Genomic DNA, 17,129 nt, shown 5'->3' with positions numbered 1-17,129 from the left:
CCAGCAGCTCTGCTCATCGAGGCCGCAGCAGAGGTCGTACAGGTGTTGCCCGGTCAGGAGAACGGTTTTGTTGAGTGCCAGCTGTGTCGTCCCAATGGCATGGTGCTTGCCTAAAGTGAATCATGCGACTCATTCACTCATGCAATATTCCCCGATGGGGGCAACCACTCGTGGAGTGTACCATGTAACACAACCATCTGCGACTTGCATACCGTGGACGACTCCGATGAGGACTCCGACGAGGAGGACCCCGAGGATGCCGATGAGGATGCCGACGAGGTTGCCCACCTGTGGTGCCGCCGTCGCGGCTAAACATCAACCGCCAGCCGCCAGCCGCCAGCAGCCAGCTGCCACCCGCCAGCTGCCACCCGCCAGCCTTCGCGGTAACAGCTCCGGTGAGTGACGTCCGCCATGTTTCCACCCATCTGGGGTATCCCGCAGGCTTAAGACTTGCTTCCGGTGAACATCTGGACATTCCCATGCCACTGTTCGAGGATGTTCGTTATTTAGATACTAACCCAGAACATTTTTCAGATTATGGTTTTAGTGATAATCAAAGCATCCGGAACTTCTATGATATTCCTATTTCTTTAGCTTCGCGCCGATGGCGAGAAAAAGCGAAGAAACACAGAATATCAGATTCTAGGTTAACTGACACTTTACCACAGATAATGAACGACTTTCAAGAAACTAGATACCTTTACGTGCATTCTATCCTGCACTGTGTCAAAAACCGTGTTTGATTTTATGACATTGAGAAGGATTGCGAACATCTGCCTGTATACTTTTAATCGTGACATGATAATATCCATTATCGCATGTGCTGGGATAAATCATTCCCATATACTAGCATGAGACTGTTAACATCATTTCACTGTGAAGATAAGAACTGTTACATGCACTTATGCCATCCGCTGGCTAAACATCCAACAACTATTGATGAACTCAGGATATCTAGGGTTAAAAATGATGAAACATTTAGAGCGCTGTACCGGAACCGATCATTGTCGGAAGAATTCTTGCGATGTTTTGTTGGGAGATGATGACAACCTGGACACGCCATGTGTAGGTCACCTATGTCCGATTTACTGTGCAAAATTAATAAAAGAGTCAAACTTTTCAGTGTACAAAGCATTACCTCTTGTGACATATGTCTGCTTCAAGCTATCGACGAAACGTAAACTATTCTAAAAAAGCATTAACTGTTGTAAGTCAGCGTGTGAGTCAGCATGTTGTAACACTCTTATGTGTTGTCACACCCTCTGTGAATACATGGCAAGTTTATTTATTGAATTCATACATATAATTGCTAAAAGACATTCAGAGTCTCAGCTTAGTGTGGACTGAGCCTCGGTCGAGTAAACATGTCGTCTAATTCAGGTAACCAGTATGAAAACCTGTCTCATGTTTTATCTATTGTGGTTTATTCAATCTGGAATAATGGTATCCTGAAGAACTATGTTGAGAGTTGTAACGGTCACTTTCACACTGCTCAGATTATAAACCCGGACACTAATGATCTACCCCTGGAAGTTATTCAGTGCAATTTGTACGGGCGATGTGCAGTTAATTACATGCGAAAAGTCACCCCATTACCTTGCAGTATCGTCGAAGTATACAATCACGCCTTGAAATTGCAAGAACTGCATTCACCCGACTGTGCATCAGCAATCATCGAGCCTGCGAAACCAGTACGCATGAAATGTCAGCAGAGAGACCCCGAAACATATGCACCGCGCAAGACTCGAGCCCGATACCTCAGCCATCTGGTACCCGTCAGTCAAGATGGTGATCACAATGTTCAGCAGAACCAGTACGAAAGAGACCTAAACAATGCCAAAATAGCCCTACATACTGTATTCATCGAAATGTTAAACAAACTGTAAGTCTTATTATACTTGTGTTAATTCCACGTAACTTTTTTTATTTAATATGTCGTTTGTGAAAAAAATCTTCATATATAATATTTATTTCTTATTTAAAACACATGTAAGTTTGGTCTAGTATCACAGTATTCTATGGAAATATAAATGTGTAATTATTTTTTTTGTGTGTATTTGATTTTTGTGGATACTGAGTAAAGAGTAAGATTTTTTTTTCATTAGTGTTTAACATAAATGTGTGTTATATCTTATTACTTGTGTTAATTTCATGTAACTTTTTTTCATTTAATATGTCATTTGTGAAAAAAGTGTTCATTAATAATATTTATTTCTAATTTAAAACATACATAAGTGTGGTCTAGTATCACAGCATTCTATGTAAATATATATGTGTAATTATTTTTTGTGTGTATTTGATTTCTTTATTAACTAATTTTTGTATGAGGGGTGGTTTGAAGAGTGACTGTCAAATAAAACTGTATATAATCGATTTTTTATATATTATTTGAAAACTAACCTGATCACTGAGTTTGTATTAAAACTGTAAAGTGCTGAGATGCACGTTCTGGGGTAACATCCATCTGGAGGGGTGGTAAGTTGTAAAAATAACCAGACGCGATGCGCTGCAGTGAGAATGCCTTCAGTGTACAAATAAAAATAATACACTGGCAGACATTTTTAAAATGTGTTTTGATATATACGGGGCACAAACTGTGAACCAACACAGTCTCTGATCAGTCGCCTGGCTGCTTCCACCTGATCTGCCTACACTGCCTGCGCCTGACGTGTTTTCCAGCTAAGGTAAGATAATGTAACTGTAAATATATTTACTAATCTATTTGTAATGTTAGGATATTATTATTATTTTGAATGGAAATATACGTTTTTTTCTTTTAATATGAAAATAATATTATACTTAACCTTTATAAAACTTTTTTCACATCTTAGTAACAAAGTGTTTCGTGTCAACTCTTATTAATTTCTTATGTATTTACCATCTATAATTTATTATTTTATTAACGTCTCCTATTCATTACATAAATATTTTTTTTAGAAAATATTGCGATCTAGAGATATTCTCGTTTACTTTTTTTTTAATATCTTCGAAACAGATGGGAGAGAGCAATAATTCAGTGTTGGCGCAGGGGTCCGACGTCTTGCCTCGCCATGGGGGTGTTACCTTGAGCACTGCATTTGCTAACAAGATAGTGGACTTTCGAATTGGAAATGACATTGACAATGTGGATCTGGACTTGGACCGGTTTCTACAGATATGTAGGGTTCCCTTTCTGAACTTAACTAACGACTTAAATCACCCCTTTAAAGTTTACGTATCTCTCTCGGCTTCATTTGTTAAGGAATCTGCGGAGGGAAACGAGAGTAAAACTTTTCATTTCACGACTCACTCAACTGCGGTACTGCACTCTGATTAGGTAGGGGAAATCTACGATTCAACATTCATTCCGGAAATCAATAAACGCGTTAGTGATTTCGCAGCGTGTGGCAGTGGCTGGGCTCTAAAAAGATTGATTAACATGGATGTACATATTTCAAGCTGTAGAGTTTCCACGGTTGGTGCAGTGCACACGAAATTGCCGGCGTTTTTGTCTAATAGGAAATCTTGTGTTAACATTGAGTGTCCCGAGCAGCATTGTTTCCTGTATGCCATCATGGCAGGTGTGTCGACGGTGGAAGGAAAAGTTACTCGAGCCACTTTGTATCCAAATCCACTCGTGTATTTTAATACGAATGGCTTGACGTTTCCCTCCACTCTGCATCAGATTAAAACATTTGAGAGGAACAATGATATTTCCATGAATGTTTATGCTATAGTAGATTCTAAGGGGAATATCGTTGACGAATGTTTTAGTGGCAAATCTGAATCCTCGATCCAGCCTGTTCGCGTATCCTCTGAGCGAAGAGAGAGACATGTTAATATTTTGGCGATTCGTTCGAGTGGTGCGAAAAAGCACCTACATTTTGTTTACATAAAATCAATGTCCAGATTATTGCATTCTCAACTGTCCCAGACACATCATAAGAAATTGATTTGCGAGCGCTGTCTTCAGTATTTTACAAGCGAAGACAGATTAAATTCACACACTGTTCTCTGCAGCCAGCATCAAGCAGTGCGGTCATGTTTCCCTACAGAAGAGAACAAGTATTTAAATTTACAAACATTGCAAAACAGGACCGCCTCGGCTTTATTGCATACTGTGACACTGAGTGTTACCTTAAGCCTTTCTCCACCTGTTTGCCCAGTGACGAGTATTCTAGCACCACACGGGTAAACAAACACATGCCTTATGCATGTAGCATTTTGTTAGTGTGTGGGTACGATAGCTCTTTGACCAAGTATGTGCAATTCGAGGGTGATAATTGTATTGCTGAAATGGTCGCACAATTTGTTTCAATGTCAAAGTGGGTTTGCGATATTTATTCAAAGACCATAGCTGTTAAGACACCGACTCCGGCCGTCTCTGCAAGGCTTGCGAGTCAAACACATTGCCATATCTGTCAGAAGATTCTGGCTGGGAAGATGGTGCTTGATCACTGTCGCCTGTCAGGTGAAATACATGGTTATGCCCATTCTAAATGCAACCTGGCTTTCAGGATGCAAAAGAATCAACTCGTCGTGGTTTTTCATTATTTGCAAAATTACGATGCCCACTTTTTAATGAAACATTTAGTTTCGAGGCGGATTGCACAGCCAGACGGTTCCTTTGTTGTGGAGAACCCCGGCGAGGTTAAAGTCCTTAGAGTTACAATGGAGAGATATAAATGTATTACCAAATACATACCCATTTCAGGTAATGTTCAAGGAGGCATGTGCACTGTGTGTCTTAGGTTCATAGATTCACTTAACTTTTTTAATTCATCTCTGGAAACTCTCGCTGGCAATCTTGCGCCAGATAAATTAAAAGTCACCTGTTCAATATTTTCAGACGATGCACAGTTTCACTTAGCTACACCTAAAAGTGTCTTCCCTTATGGTTTTGTTAAATCTAGTGAAGACCTGCAGACCATATCGCTACCTGGAAGAGAAGAGTTCCATAATGTAATGAGTGGCATGGACATGAGTGATCTGGACTATGCTCACTCTCAAACGGCTTGGGACATCATCCATTGTGCCACATTGAAAGAGTACACGCTTAGTTATTTTAAGGTGGATACTTGTTTGCTGGCCGACATATTTGAGACATTTCGTTTGGTTTGTTTGCAGTATTATTCATTAGATCCTGCCCATTAATTACCGCTCCCTCGCTCGCATGGGATGCACTTCTCATTAAAACTGGTGCGAGTCTTGAGCTGATAACTGACCCGGATATATACCTTTTTCTAGAGTCAGCCGTTCATGGAGGTATAACCAACATAAGTCTATGTCACGCGAAAGCCAATAATTTTTACATGTCCACTCATGACCCGAACCTTCCATCTTATTACATCTGCTATTTCGATGTAAACACTTTGTATGCTCACACAATGTTAGATAAACTTCCTGTGGGTAAATTTGAGTTGGTTCCCAGAGATGAGTATGCGAGTTGGGATTTCAATGTCATTGACATAGATGGCAATACGTCATATTTCATGGAAGTGGATTTGACCTTTCCCGATGATTGTCACGACCGCCTATCAGATCTGCCTCTGGCCCCTGTGAATGGCGTACCGCCAAACGGGCATATGAGTAAATTATTGTTAACTCTCGTGCCACATAATAATTATGTTGTCCATGCTAAAACACTGCAGCACTACGTTCAGTATGGGGCGGTCATCGGCCATGTTTACCGCGTGCTGTGGTTTAGCAGGCAGCCTGTATGAAGGAATACATATCCTTTAATGCTGAGCATCGTGCCCAAGCTGCGAACCCCTTGGAGAAAAGGTTTTTTAATTACTTTCGAACTCTGTGTATGGTAAGTGTTTACAGACTACACGAAAATATAGAGATATACGCATCGCTTCATGGTACAATTCTGTTAATGGGGCAGCTGAGCTGATTTGTCGTCCGACATTGAAGACTCGGCAAATCATCGATGAAAATTTAGTGTTCATAGAGTTGCAGAAAGGTTCAATTACCTTCGATAAACCTTTGTACACGGGCAATTTTAGATTTGTCAAAATTGGTTTAATACAATTTTCATTATAACTATATACAAAAAAAAAATCCCTCCACAGTCTCTGCATATCTTGAACTCGGACACTGATCCGTTGATTTAACACATTCAGTGTGATAACATTTATGATTCAATTCGCCCCGACTTAGCTTCACATTTCGACACATCAAATAATGTGCCAGATAAGCTAGGAAGCACAATAAAGAGATGTCTTGAGTAACACAACATAATGATCAACACTTCCCCTTAGTCAACAAGGGCGTAACAGGGGTGATGAAAGATGAAGCCAGTGGCAAGATCATCAAGGAATACGTGGGTCTTCGCCCGAAACTCTACACATACAAGATAGAGGATGGTTCTTGTATGCGTAAAGCGAAAGGAGTTAAGGCCAACATAATCCAATCACTTCTGTTCCCTCAATTCCTGGATTGCTTGCTTAAAAATTCCCGGATTCTAGGCAGTCAATTCCATTTCTGTTCGTGAGGCCACACCATGTTTACGGAGCGAGTGAACAAGGTAGCACTGACTTCAGGAGATGATAAGTGTTGGCTTTCTTAGGATGGTGTCAGCACATTACCTTGGGGGCATAAAGATCTGTGTCCTTCTCAAACTCGTGCCTCACCCGATCCCCCCTAATAATTGTACATACTTCCATTTTCCTCTGATTACGTTCACCAGTGAGACAAACACTGCTGAGGTAACCTCCGAGCAGTGGTTGAAGGAACACAACAGCGCTCACCACTCCTCCCCTGCTCGGAGGGCTTCAAGTGTATCTGTGTGAGTGGGGGGGGGGAGGGGTTGAAGGCACACAACAGCGCTTCTTCCGCCTCCCCCACAAAAAAAAATCCCGAGGGGTGTGTTCACCTCCCCTGTGCCGCGCCATGTCATGCAAACTGACCATTTCCATTATGCATGTGGAAAGAAAAACCACCGGTATGTTAAAGAAAAGGTGTAGAGATGTTTGCAAAAGATTCCGTTACCATGATAGCTTGCATCTCCAATTATATTCATTTACATGCTATCCTGATTTAAAGTAACATAAAAATTACTAGCTTGTTTCAAGTTGCCTTGATAGCATCTCAAAGTATATTAATTTACATGCTATCCTGATTTAAAGTAACGTAAAAAATTACTAACTTGTTTCTTTTTTATATAATATATAAATTGTCCTCTTAATAGGATGCCTGGAAATTGTGTGACGTTCTACAGGTCTCCCCGCCCTTATGGAGAGGGTCCCATCCGCATTGGCAACTTCTTTCTTTGAGGAGAGGACGGGGAGGGGGAGAGTATTCCACCCGAAATTGCGGCGGCCTTCTTCGACGAAGAACTACAGGAGGGGCCGTCGTCTCCCCCTCCTCCGCCGGCCTCTGCTTTGCCGCTGCTGTTAGTTGCCAGCCCCTCTGGGACATGTCCCTGGGGTTGGACCGCTAACGGCTGACGAATCCAGGGGGTACTGGTTACCTGCTTCGCAGCAGCAGGTGCCAACTCTGCCTAGCAGCAAGGTTGTGGCCCTGCTGATTAAAATGGACACCCAGAGGGGTGGGAATAATTTATGTAAAAAAAATTAAAAATCTTTTTTTTAACTAATATTGATGTGTTGACTACATTATTTGATGATCCAAATCTGGTGTAAGTTATGTTTGTCTGGAAAAAACACATAATATTTAATCTGATTTGTAGCAATACGCTACTTGTAAGATATATTAAAACTGACATGAGAAATATACATACATTATTTTTATTATTTTTAAAAGAAACATTACGTAAACGAGACTATCGCAAAAGAAGAAAATATTATTACAAGTTACTTTTGCCTGGTAATAATCAAATGACAGGTACAGGTAACTCTATTAATAACACACACACACAACTTCCTACCACTTAAATAGAGTAAAAAAAAATTTGTTACACATAATATTTTATTTTTAAATTGAAATATTATTTTATAATGCAAATACACGTAATATTTAAACGGGTTAATAAATATTTTAACTTAGGAGAAATTACATTTGTATACAGGTACACATAATATTGTAAGTGTGGAAAAAGTATTTTAACGTGAGGTAAATCTAAATAATATTAATTGAAGGCTTTGCTAACGGGCTCCGAGCGCTGCTGGCTAGCGGTCCCTACGCAGGAGGCCATCTGGGTTATTATTAAAACAGGAGGGGCCGCTATCACCACGTGTGTGCAAGGCTCGCGACACAGCGAGAGCTCTCTTGGATAACCTACACAGCATTGGCAATATAAAAATTTAATATAATGACTATAAGAGAGAATACTCTCTATATATGCACAATACATTCCTTTATAAAAATTCTTTTAGTAATGAATAATGACAACTGTGTGTGATGTAATAAGAATATTTCTAATAAAATGGGTGATATATTATAAATAATATTACTTTTTTAGTAATTGCCACTGTATCTTTAAATACTGGAATAACAATAGAAATATATCACTACAAGAGAACATATGTCTTTAACACATAAAAAAATGATGTATGAATTCGCTGTCTAGTACTACATATACCAAAATTAATTTATTAAGACATAAATATTGCTATAAACATAGGTAAAGCCTATAGCATTTTTTCATTATAGTGGTATCCAAGATGGCAGACATGATACATAACAAATTAAGCATAATATGACTATACTGGTCTAGTACTATAAAAATAAACATGGCTGCCCTCTTGTGTGTATTTTGAATTTGGCACCTAGTACTAAAAAAATTAATATGGCTGCCCTCTAATGTGTGTTTTGAATTTGGTGCCTACTACTATAGTCATAGAATAGTTCCTGCCGAAATATTTTATTTATATTTAAACTTGAAAAACAATGTCTATAGCCTGGTATGCTCTGCTACAATATGGTGGTCTGGTATGCTGTGCTACAAGATGGCGGCTTACAGCAATCGATTGTCATATATAAAATCAATTTATTTTCAAAGTTGGCTGTTCTGGATACTTCCTAGCAGCAGAAATTTATTTTTTTTTCCCCAGATTTGTCGAAAAAAGATGCCGGCCGCCTAGCAGCAGACAATATATTTTAATTTCGCACCTAGTACTTTGAAAAAAATTAACTTGGTGGCCGCCTAGCAGCCGACACTATATTTTTAATTTCCCGCCTAGAAGCCAATGCGGCTTGTTTAAATTTCCCAACTAGTACTTTAAAAAAAATTAAGATGGCGGCCACCTAGCAGCCGACACTAAATTTTAAATTTCCCGCCTAGCACTTTTAAAAAAATTAACATGGGGACTACATATGTTTTTATAACTTCCACAACACAAAAAAAAATTATAAGGATATTTGCATCTTAAATTATTATTTCCAACTGGTCTTGTGGTCGTGTGTTTAGCAGTGCTGACTACCAATCCAAAGGTTGACGGATAGAATCCCTGCCGCTGTGGTACCTCCTATTTTTACTTGTAAAAGTAAATGCAGCGCTAGACACTAGTGCTCCCTAGCTTCCTAAATTAGAACCAAGATGCCGTTGCCCGAGCATACAACGTTCCACGTGATGTCAACAACCACCTGAGGATTCCCAACACGTGGCTCCGGGCCACGCCCCACCTGGCCACATGATGCCACACCTACCTGCTGCCTCACCCACCCAGGCAAGTGGTGCAGTGGCGTAGCCAGGATTTGTATATGGGGGGTGTTAAGAAGCATGGCCCCACGGTATTAAAGCGGGGGGTCCGGGGGTCCTCCCCCAGGAAAATTTGGATTTTAAGGTGTAAAATAGTGCTATTTTAGCAGTTTTCGGTTCTTAAAAATTTAAATATTGTAATGGTAAAATGTTTACTAATTTTAATATGAAATTTGTTTGAGTGTTGAATAAGAAATTAATTAAAGATTTGGAGCTAAGGGGGGGGGGTTTGAACCCCTAACCCCCACCCCCTGGCTATGCCCCTGACGTGGTGCCACGCCCACCTGTTGGAGTGCCACACACACCTGTTTGATTGTTTACTGTGCCCCAGAACCAGCTCGCTCCCCGTACTATTTAGATTATGGTTTTGTTAAATTATCTTTAGAATTTTTAACTGAGGGGAATAGTTTGGTACGTGGTGGGGACACCGGTAGAGGAGAAGGCGGCAGGGGAGAGGTAGAAATGACGCAGCATATTTGCAGACTGGCATGCTTGCACATTTGCATACTTGACACTTGCATGCATTCACATGTACATACCTGCGCAATAACATAATTTAGCGCTCGCATACTTGTATATTTTTTTATCTGCTATGTCAGCCAAAGAGAATCATGATTTCTATACCTAATAATATAATAGTAAAAAGTTTCACTTATGTCGCGCATGGACTCCACGCATAACACTTTTATATATAGGTACTTAATAAAATTCGAATAAATTATGTTTACATTATAAAATAAGTAGGAGACTACAAATTTATTGTAAAATATGTTACGTGTTGCATGTGTGTCGGTAAGAAAGGGCTGGTGCAGGGCCCTGCTGGGCTCAGGCACTGGGTCACCCCTATTTCCCATCCCTATTTCATTGCCTAGTCACTTTCAACTTGTTGCTTGGTGTATTAGCATAGTGCTAAATACATTTCATAGTCTTTAGCTTAGCATGTTTAATATTTTCCTAAAAGTTGTTGTGGTGGTTGTTTCACTTTATCATCACAACTGCGGAAAAAGTTCATTCTCTTCATGACTTTGGGATACTCAAGTCATTTTATATAGATTTCAAAGTAATACTACCTACCTATTGTAGCCGTTGCCATGGTGCGACTTCCGAAAAACGTTTAGTTTTTCGTTTCATGGTCCATAGACCCAAACCATCGTCAATTAAAAAGTTATATATATATATATATATATATATATATATATATATATATATATATTAATCTCACAATTTTGTATACATGATAACTGCCGCAAATTTTTCACAAATCACTTCCAAACTGATACATAAAATCTAGTAGTGAAAAAATATCGGTCCAGTTCGTTAATAGGCAATATCCGACCAAAGGGGTAGAAAGAGGGAAGGGTTTTTGAGAAACAGAAAAATCGTTGTAACTCCCATAATATGGAAATATCCGTTTGAACGTATTATAATCCGTAGGAGTAATACCAAAAACTTTTGTCTGAATAAATTTGATTACGATCATCCATAACTCCAAGGGGTTGAAAAAAAAAGGGTTGGAAGGCAAAAAAAAAATTATATTTCCCTTCGTAGGTACAAAATCGAATGCGTACAAATTGTGTGTTAATTTTATAATTTTTATCTAAAACTTATATCTGAAACAATGTTTGATTAGACGAACCATTACTGCAATCATTTGAAAAAATGAGGGGTAGAATTTAAAAAAATCATAACGCCCTTAGTAGGTACACTATCAAATCTGTTCAAATTGTTTTGTAAATCTTATAATTTTTATCTAAAAACTTTTGTCGGAAACAAAAAATTTTATAAGATGAACCATTATTGCAGGGGGTTGAATATAAAGTGGTAGTATTTAAAAATATATATTTTTTAAGTACCTTGCACACTAATTAATTAAATCAGTTCTATTTTATTGTAAAACTTTAAATTATTATCTATAACAATCGCCCGAAATATTTTTTATACGAGCAACCATTACTGCAAGGGCTGGAATAAACAGGAGTCCAATGACAAAAAAATATATAACTTCTCTTGTATAGGCACACCATAAAATTCGTTCTAATTGTTTGTAAATATTTTTTTTATCTAAAACTTTGATCTGAAACAGTTTTTAATTAGACCAAACATTATTTCAGAAGTTGAAAAAAATGAGAGGTAGAATTAAAAAATCTCAAATTTACATTGATGTTAAAAGAGTGGTAGGCTTTCAATATTTGGTCTTGACAGTGATGATGTAGATGGAACCACATATTTAAATATTCTGCTTTCAACTACCTTGTGGCTATAATTTACAATAAGTTATTTTATTACCCATTGAAGAAAACTGTTGGAGAATGAATTATCGTCTATTTGACCTATGAGAAAACATAGCGGTTTTATTGTTATGTTATTGACTAGACTGGCGACCATCTTTTTTTTTTTTTTTTTTGTGGGACAGTAAACGTGTTTTGTAAGCTCTGCCGACTTTTATTTATCCGATATTCTAACAAAGGTTATGGGCCCAAATACGAATTGAAATGAAAAATAGTCGATATAGCTGTATACTTGTTCTAGTGTGTCGGAAGGTCGTGAGCGCAACCAATTAGAAAAAATGTACAAGTGTTAGGGCACGGGAATTGGCCAACACAATGGCTGCATCGTTTATTTCATCCATCGAAAAGTTAAAGGGTCGTGAAAACTATGCAACATGGAAGTTTCAAGTGCGTGCATTATTGATATTAAGTGATGAATGGGATGTTGTTACAGGCGACACTAAGATAGAAGATGCTCCGGATAAGGATAGAAATGCATTATCCAAGATTTCGTTGTTAGTAGAAGCTAACCTTATCCACCATGTTGAAAAATGTTTCACTGCGAAATCGGCGTGGGATACTATTCAAACACTATTTTTTGAAGACTCCGGACTAACAAGAAAAGTTGGATTTTTAAGACAGTTGATCCTGACCCGTTTGGACGATTGTAAAAACGTAGAAGAATATGTGGATAAAATCCTTTCCACTTAACAGCGTTTACGTGAAATCAATTTCGAAGTGACTGAAGAATGGATCGGCACATTACTTTTGGCGGGGCTCCCAGACGAATATAGGTCGATGATGATGGGATTAGAAGCTTCAGGAATAAAAATCACTGCAGATGCGATCAATATAAAATTGTTGCAGGATGTACAAACAAAACCAGATCACAAGATGTCGGACAAGGACACAGCACTGTATAGTGGAAGCTACAAAAACCATGGAGTTAGACAAATTCCCGAATCGTCAAACGCGAACACAGCGATGTACCGTCGTGGCTACAGTAATGTCAGAGGTAAACCAAGCACAGCCAAGAAATTCCTGAGGTGTTTTAATTGTAACCAACCTGGACATTTTGCCTCAAATTTTCCAGCTGAGGTGTCAACAGGCGACATATGTGATAAGAGGGAACCCCGCACTACATGTTACGATAGTCGAAATACCAATGCTTTCTTGGCATGTGCGTCCTCAGATAAAAATCTTGAATACGAGTCTGACTGGTACCTAGACTCTTGTTTATCTGTTCACCTAACAAATGAAAAATTACTTGGCCCAGATGCAGTACCTGAAACTATCAGAATTGTCACAGCAAACAATAAGGTTATCTCCACCAAATCAATGGGAGATGTGAATATTGAGCTTTCAGTGGGTGATGCTGCACATAGTGTGATGGCATTTGATGTACATTATACACCAGATTTAGCAGTGAATCTTTTGTCAGAAAGCAAAATTGCAAATAAAGGTAACACCGTTGTCTTCGACGAAAAAAGTGGAAGAATTTTCAATGCTGGTGGCGAACTCGTGGCTTCAGCAACCCAACACAATGGTATTTACAAACTGGACACTGTGAAAACTGATGTGCAACCTGCATATAGCGTGACTGTTGTTGATGACCTGTGGCACCGTAGACTAGGCCATCTAAATCGAAGAGACATGAAATTGCTGATAAACGTGTCAACAGGTGCAGAGTCTTTACAAGTAAGTAGTAATCCTTGTGAAGTATGCCTTAAGGGAAAACAGACTCGCATGCCGTTTAAATCAAGCGATTACAGAACAAAATCGCACTTGGAACTAGTGCACACTGACCTTTGTGGACCTATGGAAACTACTTCTATTGGAGGCAGAAAATATTTCCTTATTTTCATTGATGATTTCTCACGTTATGTATTTGTGTATTTTCTGCAAACCAAAGATCAAGTGTATGACACATTCAAAGAATTTTGTATGCTTGTTGAAAATCAAGCAGGAAAGAGAATTAAAGATTTACGCTCTGACAATGGTACAGAATATGTAAACAAACAGTTAACCAGTTTCTTCATTTCGAAGGGCATAAGACATCAGCGAACGGTTAGTTTTTCACCATCACAAAATGGAGTCAGCGAACGTGCTAACAGAAAAATTGTCGAAAAGGCAAAATGCATGCTTCAAGATGCAAGCTTGCCAAAATCTTATGGGCGGAGGCAGTCTCACAGCTGTGTACCTAAACAATAGGAGTCCGACGAAAGCAAATGAAGGCAAGACCCCATACGAAATTTTGTATTCAAGGGAACCCAAATTAAAACACCTAAGGATTTTCGGATGTGAAGCTATGGTTCAAAGTCCGAAAGAGAATCCAAGAAAGTGGGATGCTCGATCAGAGAAACTATTGTTCATAGGCTACTGTGAAGACATTAAAGGTTATTGTTTGATCAATACATGTACAAAGAAAATTACTGTCAGTAGGGATGTAGTTTTTCTGGAACACAAAATCAGTCTTCCGAAGAAAAGGTGAAAGAGCATCTACCAGTTTCTGCATTGGCGGATGATATTGCTAGTCATGGAGAGAGAATAATTTCCACAGTTAATGTTCAGGATGAACATTTAACATCTTCCGACAGTGACATCAACTATGGAAACGATAATGTCTCTCAAGACAGCATAGAGGAGGAAGATTTTTATGGTTTTTCTGAAAGGGATGAAAATTGTGTGGACAGGAAAGGAATAATTGAAGAAATAGAGCAATCAGAACCAATACAGTGAAGAAAGTCTGAACGTAAAAAAAACTAAGTAAGATCCCGATCTTCCGAAGAAAAGGTGAAAGAGCATCTACCAGTTTCTGCATTGGCGGATGATATTGCTAGTCATGGAGAGAGAATAATTTCCACAGTTAATGTTCAGGATGAACATTTAACATCTTCCGACAGTGACATCAACTATGGAAACGATAATGTCTCTCAAGACAGCATAGAGGAGGAAGATTTTTATGGTTTTTCTGAAAGGGATGAAAATTGTGTGGACAGGAAAGGAATAATTGAAGAAATAGAGCAATCAGAACCAATACAGTGAAGAAAGTCTGAACGTAAAAAAAACTAAGTAAGATCCCGAACTTATATCATACTAGCTGCCCGACCCGGCTTCGCACGGCTATACTAATGGAAAAAGAATTATGCCACATCTCCCATTTACAGTAATGGTAAATAATAAAAAATTCCGTGAAAATTTATTACAATGCTGTATAATGTACCGATGGTTTCCCGACTCGTGCACGCAACATAAAACTGATGTACCCGTACTTCGCTACGGCAGTCTACAGGCAGATCACTCTTGCGCCGCTCATTATACATGCCCCTCCTTGTGGGTATGCCACTGCCGCGCGATGCCCGTTGCCATGGAGACGCAGAAGGCATGAACAATTGAAAATCCTGTTCTCATGCAGACAAAGTACCCACTGTTTCCTGGTTTTAACCACCTATGCTATGGGATCTAATTTTCGGAAAATGTCATCCTGCGTAACATAAGGAACATTACTGTGAAGTTTCAAGTCTGTAAAATATATATACTTGAAAAAAAAAGGGCAATTTTTGATATTTAAAGTACCCGCAAAATTTCAACGGTGATGAGGACTGCACTAACAATGAAATAGCCGTTGCCATGGAGACGAATGAAGCATCAACAATGCTACAGCCGTTGCCATGGTGATTTCCTACCAAAAACTGGAAATAAAAAAAAATTTAGGGGTGGACTACCCCTAACATTTAGGGGAATGAAAAATAGATGTTGGCCGATTCTCATAGATACCAGATAAGCACAAAAAATTTCATCAAAATCGGTCAAGCCGTTTCGGAGGAGTATGGCAACGAAAACTGTGACACGAGAATTTTATATATAAGATTTCATTGAAGAAAACAATGAACCACTTACCCCAGGGGAAGCACTCAGTGGCCCGAATGCCTCCAAATGTAAAGATGCCATGAATGAAGAAATACCGTCCTTTATGGACAATAAAGTATACGAATGGGCGGAGGTACCGAAGAGCAAAGGCGTGCTGAGGACTAAGTGGGTATATAAAGTGAAAGATACGGAAAAAGGTCCCCCAAGCTTCAAGTCCAGACTGGTTGTTAAAGGATGTGCACAAAAACCAGGCATTGACTACGAAGAGACTTTCTCTCCAGTTTTTAAATACTCATCACTGCGATTTCTGTTATCACTAAGTGTTAAGGATAATTTAAAAATATCACACATGGACGTAAAAACAGCTTACATTCATGGTAGTCTGGAAGAAGAAATTTATGTGCAGCCACCAGAAGCATTAGGCGTCACACCACCAGGTAAAGTCTGGCGCCTGAGGAAAGCTATGTATAGCTTAAAACAAGGTGGGAGATGCTGGAATCGTTGTGTCCACCAAACATTTACTGGAATGGGTCTTGAGCATTCGAGTGCAGATCCATGCATCTACTTCAAGCATACAAGGCGAGGCATGATCATTGTGGCAATATATGTAGATGACTTCCTCATCCTGAGTAATGATTCACTTCTCAAAAGACTTGTCCAAAGGAAAATGGAGTCACAGTTCCATATGAAGGATTTGGGTGAAGTGATATCTTGCCTAGGCATGAAAATTACGAGAGACAACAAAAGGGGAAATCGCTTTGTGGATCAAAAGCACTTCATAGAGAGAATGTTCTCGAAGTTCGGGATGTCACTGTAATCCTGTATCAACCCCTATGGAAGCTAGGTTAAATCTACAAGTTGAAAGTGATGCCCTCGAGTGTGGTGAATCGGTACCTTACTGGCAGGCAATAGGTAGTATATTATATGTTTCACAGATTTCCAGACCTGATATCTCTTTTGCTGTGAATTGTTTCAGTCAGTACAATAATTGCCCCAAAAGAGTACAATGGACTGCTGTCAAAAGAATCTTCAGATATCTAAAGGGAACCCTAGAATTTAAACTAGGATTTAACAAGGAAGGAAACACTGTATTGCTTAGTTACAGTGATGCTGACTGGGGTAATGAGATAAATGACAGACATTCAGTCACGGGGAGTAGTGTCAAGCTTATGGGTGTGTAGCGATTTGAACTGTGCGCGCCGCATCGGCTTCCGGCACTCCGCTCCCCTGCTCCTTCTCCCTCCTTTCTCCCCCTCCCTAGTGTTTCTATGTCTACTCGTTCACCCCCTCCTCTCGTTGATTGGCGCATGCGCGCGCTTCGGCGCGATGTTATAAAAGCTGTGTTT

The sequence above is a fragment of the Bacillus rossius genome, chromosome 1, assembly GCF_032445375.1.
Source record: "Bacillus rossius redtenbacheri isolate Brsri chromosome 1, Brsri_v3, whole genome shotgun sequence".
NCBI classification, from domain to species: domain Eukaryota; kingdom Metazoa; phylum Arthropoda; class Insecta; order Phasmatodea; family Bacillidae; genus Bacillus; species Bacillus rossius.
The sequence above is the reverse complement of the archived record's forward strand: the minus strand, read 5'-3'. Positions refer to the sequence as shown.